This window comes from Emydura macquarii, unplaced genomic scaffold (assembly GCF_026122565.2).
Source record: "Emydura macquarii macquarii isolate MOO-44397 ecotype Brisbane River unplaced genomic scaffold, CSIRO-AGI_Emac_v2 contig_3372, whole genome shotgun sequence".
NCBI classification, from domain to species: Eukaryota; Metazoa; Chordata; order Testudines; family Chelidae; genus Emydura; species Emydura macquarii.
This window is the reverse complement of record NW_027133509.1, coordinates 27,369-40,072: the sequence shown is the minus strand read 5'-3', so window position 1 is coordinate 40,072 and position 12,704 is coordinate 27,369.

Here is a 12,704-nt window from a genome sequence, read left to right as displayed (position 1 = left end):
TAGATGGAGCCTCTCGCGCGTGATCAGGGAGCCAGGGGAAAGTGTGAGCTGCTCCAGGCTCTCAGCTACAAGAACGGCGGGTGGGCAGGCTCAGGTCCCTTTACCCTCGCTCCGTCCCGGCTCTGTGCTGGGCACCGCCCTGCCCCTGCTGTCGGCTAGAGCAGGCTTGGGGCTGCTCCAACTCATGCTCCAGGCCCTGGGAAGGCAAAAACGGCTGACATGCGAGGCACCCTGTCTATGCCCCCAACCTGGCCTCTGCTCCACACGCAGAACCCTCAACCCATCTCCAGCCCAGCTGAGGAGACTGCCCGGGCTGCGGGTTCTCTTAGCGCCTCGCACCTGCCCCCTTACATTGTCGGAGAGGCATCAAAGGTCCTCCATGGGACTGCAGACACACACGCAATCATTGCATTGTTACAAACACACACAGCCAGAGAGGGAGATAACACACACACACACACACACACAGAGGATGCCAGGCAGAGAGCTGGGCGTCTATTACATGTTTCTAACATCCCCACCCCACGACTCTCTCATGCAGACTTTACTTTTGTTCTTTCTTTCTGTTGTTTTCCTTAATCTGAACTCACAGCCCTCTCTCTGCAGCACGGAGGCGGCTGTCTTTGGATTGGAAAAAACACCCACCTGGCTGTTGCCCTGGGGAAAGCAAAGAGGGAGGGTTGAAGGCAACACTTGGTGCTCTGATTTTGCTGCCCTGTGGAGCTCGTCCATTACTCCGGAGGTCACGAAGTGGAGCTCTGCTTTGAGATCACTTCATCTCCAGCTCGTGGCGACGATCTGCTGCAGCGCTGGCCGACTCCCAGAAGCCTCCTCTGCTGGGAAGCCCAGTTTGTAGCCCCACGGGGTCTCTTCCACCACCACCAACCGCTGGTGCGCCCGGCGCTTCATTCAAGCGGTTCTTTCCGAGGGGCAGGAGGGGAAGGTCCTTTCCCCTAAGATACTGGACAAAGGGGGAAAGAAAAATCAGAGCCTCTCTCTGGCTTCGCTGCCCCCTTTGAAACAAACCCCCAGCGCTTTGTGCGCCGCCAGCTCAGCTCACGTGAGCACCTGACGGGATTTGGCAGGGTCACGATTTAAGCCTCAGCTGCCCAGGGTGAAGGAGGGTGGGTGTCATTATCTGGTCGGTCACGCTACGTGTGTAAAACAACCCCACGCTATTCTGGGCCTGGGGCGGGGGGGGGACACTGAGGCCTGGAGTTGGGGGTCGGGGATGGAGCTGCGAATAGAATCCAGGAGTCCTGCCCCCTCCCACCCCATTGTGCTTTAACCAGTAAGTTGCCTCCAGTCCCATCAGACGGAGCATTAATCGGTTTTCCACGAACGGCGTGGAAAGAGCCTCAGCTCCTGCCCCCATCCACCCACCCCGTCGCCAATTCCTATGACATTACAGCTGGACTAAATACACCACCAAAGCCCGCTGTCATGCAGATCCTGCCTTAGCCACACCCAGGAACGTGGATGTGCAGGGTGAGCATATAAGCCTGTGTTTCATCTCCAACTTTCATACTGCAACACACCGGGCTGGCGGGAGGAGCTGCAGGGAAAAACATGGCCACGAGCCAAACTGTCCGTCTGCTAGCGTACGAGGCACAGTGAGGCATTCACAGCACAGGCTAAGTCAGGCTAGAGAACTCACGGAGTCTTTGCACGCTCAGTAACGGCATTTGTTTAACGTACAGGGGCAGTAGAAAGAGCAGCATGCCAGCTGCACAGGGACCTCTGGGGTAATACTGGGGAACTCACGGACTCAGCTAGCCTCTACAGTGTTTTGGATTATAGAAATTAAAAATCTGAAGCGATGCCATAAACCGGTAGCAGTAGTAGGTTGTTATCCTCTGTGTGGCTCAGGTATTCGATGGAAGACCCGGCACATTCAGCCACTGTGTCATGCTAATGGCCATTTTCTTCAGAGAAAACCCACCTCAGTGTACAGGGATAGGCTACAGAGGAGAAGCCCAGGCTTCTGGCCATATTGTGACCAAAGGGAAACTTCTCATGTCAGGGTCAGCCAAACCAGGGACCTCAAGACCCTCATCTCAGGGACTCACCTGCATGGCTGGTCATGGCTTTGCAAGGGCTACACACCTTCCAAGAGAAGGAGCACGCCTCCATTTGACAGCCACAGCTTCGACGAGAAGCTCTTTGTCCTTTCACTCTGTGCGTGTACAGCACCTAGCGCAAACGGGTCCTGATCTGCAATGGGGGCCTATAGGCTGCTACCGCAACACTGTTAAATACGGACAGTGTCATTTCCCCCATCGACTCCCAGGGCTGCAATACACCGATAGCGATGCACCTCCACAGCCTGCGGGACTTCACCCCACGTCTCTACATCCCGCCCCTCTTACAGCTCTTTGCCACAGCCACCGTCCGTCTAGCAGGGGCCTGGCCAGGACTCAGCCACTGAATCACGCAGTCCTTCCTGCCAAGGGTACGTCTACACCGCAGCAAAACCCTGTGACAGCGAGGCTCAGAGCCCGGGCTACAGACACAGGCTGGTGGGGCTTGCGTTACTGTGTTACTTGCGTTACTGTGTTACTCTTTTGACATTCACACCTTCTCATCAACTGTTGTGAACAGCCTCATCCACCCTGATTGCATTAACCTCGTTAACACTCGCCCTCCACACCGTGCCGTGACTCACCCACCCTTGCATGTGTATATACCTGGCTCAGGCTCTGTAACCCATCGCCTCCTGTGGCCGGGGCAGCTGCTAGGATGCCTGGGGGCCGCAGGGACCAGACCCTTGGCGCTGGAATTAGCAGGTTAATGCCAGCGATGTGGGGAAGTGCCACAGATCGGAGGCTGCTGGGATGCAGTGCGAAGGTGGGGCCGGTCCAGAGCACTCAAGCACACGTGGACATCATGCTCTTCCGTTACCACCAATCCTCCTCCTTGTTGTCAGTGGCTTTGCGTGCGTGTCCTTTCCGTGGGCTGTCCCACGTCTTCCGCGTTGGGGAGAAATAACTTAGGTACCGCCTTCTGCCTTTCCTGACAGCGGTTTGTGACCTCCCCTTGTTCCTGATACCTTGGACAAAGCAGCCCTGTTCATTGTTTTGTCAGGCCATCTTACCTGGCGCGAGGTTGCGCTGTAGCCGCACTAGCTGGAATAGATTTACGTAAATACCTAGGATCTGGTACTCCAGCAACAACTTGGCCACGGTCATGTACCGGACCGTGCACGTGTAAGCATCTGCTCTAATGCACGGCCTGACTTTGGTTCACAGCCTCTGGTTCAGGCCTCAGATCCAGGGCGAGCAGAGAGCAAGTGTGAAAAATCAGGACAGAAGGTGGAGGGTAATAGGTGCCTTGTAGCCGGGAGGTGTGGCCTCCTTCGGAGATTGACCCGACCACTCCACGGAGGAGATGCTGCCGGAGCTACCCATGGCGTGGGGCCCACTACAGGCCAGAGCCTGTTCCCTGCCCCACGCTGCCGAAGGGCCGGGCTCTGGACCATTTCCTCGCCCCTCTGGGGCTAGAGACTGTTTTCCCCCTACTGCCAGCCTGCCCTGCCAGAGGGCTTGGCCTGAGACCGTTGCCTTGCCCTGCTGAGGGCTGAAGGCTGTTTCCCGCTGCCTGCCCGTCCCCGGCCATAGAGTGTTTGCTCGCCCGGTGAGGGCTAGAGACTATTACCCCTAAGGAGGGACCGGAAACCAAGGCTCGCCCTACTAAGGGCCGGAGGCAGCCCCTTTATCTAGGACTCCCCGCAGGGCGTAGGCGCCGGGAGGTGTGGCCTCCCTCGGAGATTGACACTGTGGGAGAGCCCCTGGCGCCTCCCCCAACAGGAGATCTTCTGCACTGTACTTCTAAAAGCGGGATGTCTGGTCACCCTACTCAGATCTTGCGCCAGGCTCAGTGCACCGAGCTCTCTCTACTCCACTTTTGACTCCAGTACCTCACACTGACTTCCCCCTTTCAACTCCCTTCTAACTTATTAAACTTTTACACTGCAGGAACACTCAGAGGCCACAGCGGAGATCAGGGTTCCAGTGTGTCAGGAGCTGCACGGACACAGACTAAGAAACAGTCCCTGCCTTGAAGGGTCTAAGGATTATGTCTACGCAGGAAGTGGAAGGGTCATTTCCCAGTAGAGCAGACACAGCCGCACTCGCTCTGATAGGACAGGGTCATAGGACAGGGTCACACTCGGGGTACCTAGATCCTCTGGCTGCCGTGCCGCCACGGCTATGCAATTGTTTCCCACGGTTTGGATGAAAGCTAGCCCAGGTGTGTCTGCTCAAGCGGGAAATGACAGCTCCACAGCCCCTGGTTCAGGCTTCCGATCCCAGGTTCCCGCACACACCCTCACTCCCTTGCAGAGGGGGATTCTGGGAAAGAGCAAGGCTCTGTGCATACAGATGGCTTTGTAGGACCCTGAAGGATGCCCAGCCCCACCCCAGCAAGGGGGGAGAGAACCCCAAGACAACACCAGGCCGCGGCAGGACGTCCTGACTCAGTCAGCTCTGCCACTGAAGTCAAGGGGAGTCTTTCTGCAGCAAAGGCTTCAAGGTCTGGCCCCATCACAAGGCGGCACAGAGACGCCCCAGACGGGCACTAAAACGTGTTGCGTTTAGAGCAGCTATATTTCTGGAGCCAGCAGAGAAGGAGACAGACAGATGGAGTGAGAGCTGATGGACACACAGCTGTCCGCCGTCCTAGCTTTTATTGTTCTGGTGGCACAACAGACGCGAGCGGGAAAGAGAGGTTTTGCACGGGGCAGTGGGGGAGATCACCGAGCCCCCTGAACGCTTAAAGGGACCGGACATCATGTGCTTCCACCCGACTTTAAAAAGCTTTCCAAACACGCGTACATTATTGTTTACACAGGGGGCTGGGGTGCGGCATGCACCGCTGGAGGGAGTGAGCGGCTGGCGGTTTTGGGGGTTAGCTCTGGGAAGCCGCCATCCCTTCCCAGGCTGCATGCCATCTCTGTAGGCTTGGTCTGCAGCCCCCGCTCGCGCTCCAGGAGATTCAGCGGCCTTTTTGGGACTTGTCCTTCTGGTCAGGTCACTCGGTGGTTTCTCCTTCCAAGGTGGAGTCCTTCAAAGACTCTTCTGCTCCAGAGGCATCAGGCAGCACTGTGACCGTAGGCAGGCTGACCTCCACAAGCAGACTGCATGGGGGATGCAGAAGGGGTACAACAGGGACCAGCAGCAGGGCCGAGTGGAAGCCAAGGACCTGTGGAAGGCATATCAGAAGGCCAGGGAGGCCAACAATTGCTCAGGTACCGAGCCACAGACCAGCCACCTTTACAAAGACCTTCGTGCAGAGACCTCACCAGACCCCGCACATACCTCAGGAGGTGTCTAGTCCCACCCCCTGCTCACAGCAGGACCAACCCCCCAAACCATCCCAGCCAGAGCTGTGTCAAGCCATGCTTAAAAACATCCAAGGATGGAGATTCCCCCACCCCCTCAGGTAACCCATTCCAGTGCTTCACCACCCTCTTAGGGAAAACGTTTTCCTAATGTCCAACCTAGACCTCCCGCCCTGCAACTTGAGACCGTTGCTCCTTGTTCTGTCATCTGCCACCACCGAGAACAGCCTAGCTCCATCCTCCCTGGAACCCCCTTTCAGGTAGTTAAAGGCCGCTGTCAAATCCCCCTCATTCTTCTCTTCTGCAGACTAAACAAGCCCAGTTCCCTCAGCCTCTCATAAGTCTTGTGCTCCAGCCCCCTCATCATTTTCGTTGCCCTCCGCTGGACTCTCTCCAACTTCTCAACATCCTTCCTGTAGTGGGGGGCCCAAAACTGGCCCAGTTCTCCCCAGAGGATCAGCTTCTCCCCCCACAGCAATGCGCTGGGGCTGCAATAGTGCAGTTGCTGGAGGTCTGCAGGGGACCTTTAGAGGAAGGGAGGGGGAGGGGTTTCTGCTCTCTACCAGCCTATAAAAGATGAGGACTTTGGATTTGGTTCTACAATCATCCTCCACGAGCATCGGTGCACATGGGCAGACCCCTGCCCCTCCCTCGAGTCTTAGCCACCCAGCCAGTGGACTAACACAAGCCACTGAGGCTGGTAACTATACTCCATCTTTGTAGATCACTGTGTGTGTGTGTGTGTGTGTGTAGGCAATTGCTTTTTGAAATCTTTGCATTCACAATAAACGTGGTGTACTGCCTTGTCCCCCTAAATAAGATCCTGCTGTTTCTTTGATCAGTATAACATTTTGGTGGAGAATTGAGGAAGGGGGAACATTGGCATACATCTCAGTTATTGTGAATCTGGTGTGCACACCATTAAAAAAGGTACCTCGTTTTGGAAATTGCCATTGGCAGGGCATTGTAGCTGCACCAATATTATAACTCCAGTCACCGCACGAAGGAGCTCGTACTACGTGATCGTCACTGTTATTCATACATTAGGAGTTCGCACTGTGTGTTGAGTTTTGAATTTAGCAGGTCCCCACTCGCATGTTAGAAGTTCACACTTGGTGCTGTTTACACATTGGAACCTGGAGACAAAATTGAGTGCACAAAGGGGGCTTCGCTGTGTTAAACCCTCTCCTTTGCTTATATTGAACCAGAGTTTAAACACAAAATGTTTAAAAGGAAACAGCCCAAAAATCCTTACACCTTGGAGGAGGACCTGGAGAATACTGTGCAGGGACAGATATTTTACAAAAATTCAGGCCAACGGATCATTGCAGATGTCCGTACTATTTCGGACCTAGAGGATAAATTAGCTCAGTACCTGATGTTATAATCCCTCTCCAGCTTGCTTATCTGAGAAGCTGTACCAGAGTTTCAGATCTGCAGCAGATCAGGAGTTAATAGTCTTCCTAAATGAAAAATTGGATCAGGCCAATAAGGAAATAAAACATAGAAAGGCATCTTCTACAGGGGTACAGAACCAATTGAACTCCCTCCAAGAAACACTCCGAGAGGAGAAACAAGACAAAGAACCTTAAAAGAAATAATTCAGTCTAAAGATACAATTGAAAGGGAAAATCAAGCAGTGCAGGGGATAGTAAAAAGACTGACCCTGGAGAAGGACAGAGCACCTGCTAATCACAGCCATTGTGAATCCCTAAATAACTGCTAAGGAATGTTGTTGCTGTTAGCCTGTACCTTAAAATGATCTTACAGGGCTAATTGGTTGCTTCCCCCCACAAATACTTGCACTTCTGTTTTTCTAAGATTTGAACAGAAGGAACTTTGAATAAACTTTAAATGTAAAAAGTTTTTAACAAGGCAGATTAAGACAGCTGTGTAGCAAATATTGTACTTGGTGGCTCAAATTTTACAAGCACAATACACCACCTCAAGAACTAAATAAAATGCATAATGAATCAGCTCAGTAAAAACAGTAGCTGAAAAACACAGCACTCAAAATAAAAAAATGGAGGGTTTTATAATTACAAAACCATGTTGCCAGTAAAATGTTAAAAGTTATGGCAGCCAAAAATAATATAATAAAGCTTAAATATAGTAAATTAAAGGCAAAAGGAAGTAAGTTTAAAAAGTAGCTTTTATAAAAATTAATACTAGAAAAGTTGAAGGAAATTAAACAGTTGAGAGATGTGAAAAATGTTCAAAGGTAACAGTTGTGGAAATGTTCAAAGGGTAACAGTGCTATAAAAAGAGTTCTTGGTTTAACAACATTCAGTAAACTAAATATATATATAACTTTGTCCAGTCACATTGAATGGAACCCTAATAGTTAAACAAATTATACAAGGGGGTCAGGTAGTGGCAACTACCATGTTTTGTCCCCAGACATTTTTACAGCTATTCTGAAAAAAACTGGGCCCTTTTTCCAATGAAATTGGCATTACATGTTCAAGGTATTCAACTGAAGGTTTGAAAAACTCCCATTTCTCTTGATGTACTCTCTGTCCACGGTCTTCCAACTCTTGCAAGACAGCGTCCGCATTTCGAAGATGATCATCTCGATCCTTTCTTGTAACAAGGATGTCATCCAAATAGCACTGAACTCAGTTCAGTCCCTTCAACATCTCATCCATGGCTTTCTGGAGCAGGGCGGGTGCCGATGCAATATTGAAAGGCAACCTGTTGTAACTCAATCAGCCTTTTTGTGTGTTGATTGTGAGATATTTGCAAGACACCAGATCAATCTCCCTGTGTAGCTATATTCTGCTGAAAAGGAGACACTGCCTGTCAGCACGGCAGGGGTTAAGGGGAGCCTTTAGGCCCAGCTAGCCCTGCCCCATTATACCTGCAACCAATGCCAGGCCTGGAGGGGGGAGAAAGGGAGAGAGCTGGGTCCAGTTCAGGGCTGACTGGTGAAGAGGCCGAAGCGAGATGTCTTCCTACCTGAAAGGAAGGATCACTAGCCTGCAGGTCAAGGCAGCTCCCAGGGAGCACGTCCTGTCTCTCAGCCAAGGGAAACTGTGGAGGAGACCTTGGAGCCCCCGACAACTGAGGTAACTGGGTGACTGCAGCCCAGAGACACTGAAGGGTTTGGCTCCACCAAACTTCTAGCTGCCCTGGCAGAAGGAGCCTGGGACGGTGGCAGGACGCCACCCAAGATCCACGAGAGGGTGCCACGGGAGGCAAGCCAGCCCAGCAAATTGGACTATAAGGGCCATGCCCCAAACTGAAGGCGCACGGGTAGAAGTAGTCCAGGGCAGTAGATTTAGACCCCGGCTCAGAGTGCCTCTGTTCAGGGATCAGCTCACACAGCGCCCTTGGCTGGGACATGGTGGAGTGGGAGGGCCCGGGTCCTCCTACCCCCATTGCCTGAAAGACCAGGGCACCTTGAGCAGGGAAACAAGGGGCCGAAGTCAGGCGCACCAAGCACGAGGCCTCCTGACCCTCCAGCCCCCTCTTACATTTGCACTGAGCAAACCCAATTCACTGAAGCACTGTCCCACACTAAGAGTAACAAACAAATCTTCCCTACGAGGTCGTGGACACTGGTTGAACATCAAACTGGATTCAGTGTCACTTTGAAATCTCCACAAATTCGCACTGAATCATCCTTCTTGATCCCTGGTACGATGGGCGTAGCTCACTCATGGTGACAAGACCCCAGTGTTCACTACACAGTCCAAATCAGCTTCCACCAGAGGCTTCAGAGCATAAGGCACAAGTCTGGGCTGGCAATGTTCTGGCTGGCCATCAGACTGAAGAGTGAGCTTCACAGACGTGTTGCTCGTCTGCCCAAGTCCTTTTTCAGAAACTTTGGAGTGTCTGTCCGGTTTTTCTTGAAGTGCTTTCGTGATCATCTTGATCTCGGTCCAATTCACATTCAGCTTCTCAAGCCACGAGCTGCTAAATAATGGTGGGTACTTTCCTACAATCACATACAAGGGTAAAACAACTGATTTTCCATCCAGATGAACTTTCACCTGGAGTATCTCTTTTGGGACCAACTCTTCTCTGGTGCAAGTCTTCAAAACCATGGAGGTCTCTTCCAGGGAAACTTGTGACAAAGTCTGGTGGTCGGTAGATGCAGAAATCAGTGAACCAGCAGCTCCAGTATCAAGCTCCATTCCTGTAGGAACTCCATGGTCAAGGAGATGCCAGCTCTGACCCCAGCTTCCGATAACAGATGTAGTGGTAGGTCTTGGTCAATGTCACTAGAGCTCTTATCTTTCCCCACATTATGAATTCCTGACTTTTATCCTTTCTTAGATTTAGTCTTCAAAGGTGTCTTCTCGGATCTATGGTTACCCTGTGTTGCTGGTCATTGAGCTGTGTGACAGGTCACGGTGATATCTGCTTTCTTCTGTCACTTTCAGCAAATAACCAGCTGTGCCCAGCAGTCCTCCTCCGAGTGCGTAGTTTGTGCACAACATTCATGTGGAATTTCCTCAGGTTCCCGTGGCTCTCTGGCTCACCAATGCGGGAGGTGAACTACTTGGTTCACACTAAATTCCAGAGAATACTTCTCCCTGCTCCCCATTGCAACTGCTACTTCAACAGCCTTCATCGATGTAAGCGCTGATACTGTCAGTAACTTCTTCCGGACCTGGGCATTGAGTAATCCAGACACACACTGGTCACGCAGGGCATCTCTTAATGTTTGTCCCAACTGACAATGATCTCGCAACTTCCTTAAAGCAGCTGCAGACTGTGCTAGCAACTCTCCTCTTCCCTGATATGGCTGATGAGTCTGATATTGTTCTGCTATCATGGATGAGGAAGGTTAAGATTGTGTCATGGTTATTTTTAGTAAAAGTCAGGGAGAGGTCACGGGCAATAAACAAAAGTTCATGGAAGCCCGTGACCTGTCCCTGACTTTTACTACAAATAACTATGACAAAATGGGCCCAACAGGGGGGATCAGAGTGGGGTGGGATCCAGCATGCTGCTGTGACTGGGATCCAGCAGCTAGGGGCCAGAGGCCAGGAGCTCCAAATCTGCAGGCCTCCCACCCCCTGTGGGGCCACCTCGGAGCCATGGGGGGCCCTGTGGCAGCTCCATGGCCAGTGGCAGTAGGGAGCTTTGGTTCGCCCTGGCACCCACGGTGGCTTGGAACGCCAGCTGCCCCCCCTACCGCCCCCCCCCCCCCCCACAGCCCAGGGCAGCTGCCCACGGCAGCTGCAGGACCAGCCGTGGCTTGGAGCCAGGTCCCCGCACCACCCACATCAGCTTGGAGCTCTGGGGCCAGCGGCTGGGAGCTGTGGGGTCCCCCCCAGCTGACAGGACTGGCCCCGCTGCTGCAGGGCTGAAGCAGAAAACATCATGGAGGTCTCCAGAAGTCACGGATTCCGTGACATAATCTTCTCCTTATGGATGAGGTAGAAGGAAAATGTTCCTGCACATCTGCATTACTTGAGGCATTCGTGGCAGTTCCGGGCACAGCTGGTCACGCGGGAGGCAGCTGTCCATGCGCCTCCGGACACATCACTGACAGCAAGGTGGAGACTCACTGCCTGCCTGGAATGACGTTGCAGGTTACAAATTGCTCGTGATGTTGGCGGTGCATCGCCCACGATTCGCAGCTGTTGAATTCACCAACACTGCCTGCAAAAGGTGCCATTTCACTGCTCTCCAGCTGGACTTCACACTTCCTGGACGTCTATTCCACAGGGATATATTTTTTTTTTTTTGGTTATGGCACTATCTGTGCTCGCCCACACCCGGCTGGGAGCTGTGTTTACACCTTACACACTCCTTTGGTTGTTCTGGGGCTCCCTCTACTGTCTATAGACCCTCAGTGCAGGCTAAGCGGTTTCTCTACCTGCCTGCTTGCAAGAGGTCAGTCAATCTGCCTGCCTGTTACTCTGGTTTCTCTCCAGATCGTCTGTGAACTAGGTGAACTGAACCCCTTTCTTAGCGCATTATTTACTTACTTTTCCATCTTCTTGGTTAGGCACTGGGGACACTGGACACGCCTGGGATAGGGTGGCCAGGTGTCGGTTTTCAACCGGAAAGTCCAGTTGTAAAGGGGACCTGACAGTGTTTGGTCAGATCTACTGACCGGACATCCAAAGTCCAGTTACTGCGGGCAGGGGAGGCATGGAGGTGCCAGCTCATCACCCACTCCAGCCCCTACTCAGCCGGGGCTGCCTCTCGCTGGCATCAGGTGGCTGCACTCCCAGCCCCAGCTCCACAGGTGAGAGCCCCTCCCGACCTGAGCAGGAGGGAAGAGCAGAAAGTGACTGGGGCAGAGGGGAAGAGGCATGAACAGGGGGCAGAATTGTGGAAGGAAGAGGTGGGGCAGGGGTGGGATCTTAGGGGAAGAGGCGGGATGGGGAGGTTCTGGCACTCCTGCTGAAATGTCTGGTTGGCAAACCTATATGGGGTATACATTTCTCAGTCTGGCACTCCGTACCTCAGAGCAACACCCTGGAACCCCCATATTCACCACTGTCATACCATTCTGATATGTTTTGTACCACGTAAGCCTTGTGAGGTATCGTACGAAACAGTCTCGCTCTGTTGAACATTAATATCCTGTTGAAATGTGTGTGCCATCACTGTATGTGAAGTTTGGCTATGTGTGTGCTACTGAAATACGTTGGGAGGTTAGAAACACAAACAACCAGCCTCTCAGGTATAACAATGGAGTAGCCAGACAGCGTTAATGGCTCATCAACAACCATCAAGGAAGGTGATCAGGAACAGGCAACATGGATTCACCCAGGGCAAGTCATGCCTGACCAACCTGATTGCTTTCTATGATGAGGTGACTGGCTCTGTGGATGTAGGGAAGGCGGTGGACGTGAAATACTTTGACTTTAGCAAAGCTTTTGATACTGTCTCACACAGTATTCTTATCAGCAAGTTAAAGAAGTATGGGTTGGATGAATGGACTATAAAATGGATAGAGAACTGGCTAGAGCATAGGGCTCAACGAGTAGTGATCAATGGCTCCATGTCTAGCTGGCAACCGGTCACAAGCGGAGTGCCCCAGGGGTCGGTCCTGGGGCTGGTTTTGTTCAACATCTTTATTAATGATCTGGAGGATGGGGTAGATTGCACCCTCAGCAAGTTTGCGGACGACACTAAGCTAGGGGGAGTGGTAGATACCCTGGAAGGTAGGGATAGGATACAGAAGGACCTAAACAAACTGGAGGATTGGGCCAAAAGAAATCTGATGAGGTTCAACAAGGACAAGTGCAGAGTCCTGCACCTAGGACGGAGGAATCCCATGCACAGTTACAGACTGGGGACCAATGGGATAGGCAGCAGTTCTGCAGAAAAGGACTTGGGAGTTACAGTGGATAAGAAGTTGGATATGAGTCAGCAGTGTGCCTTGGTTGCCAAGAAG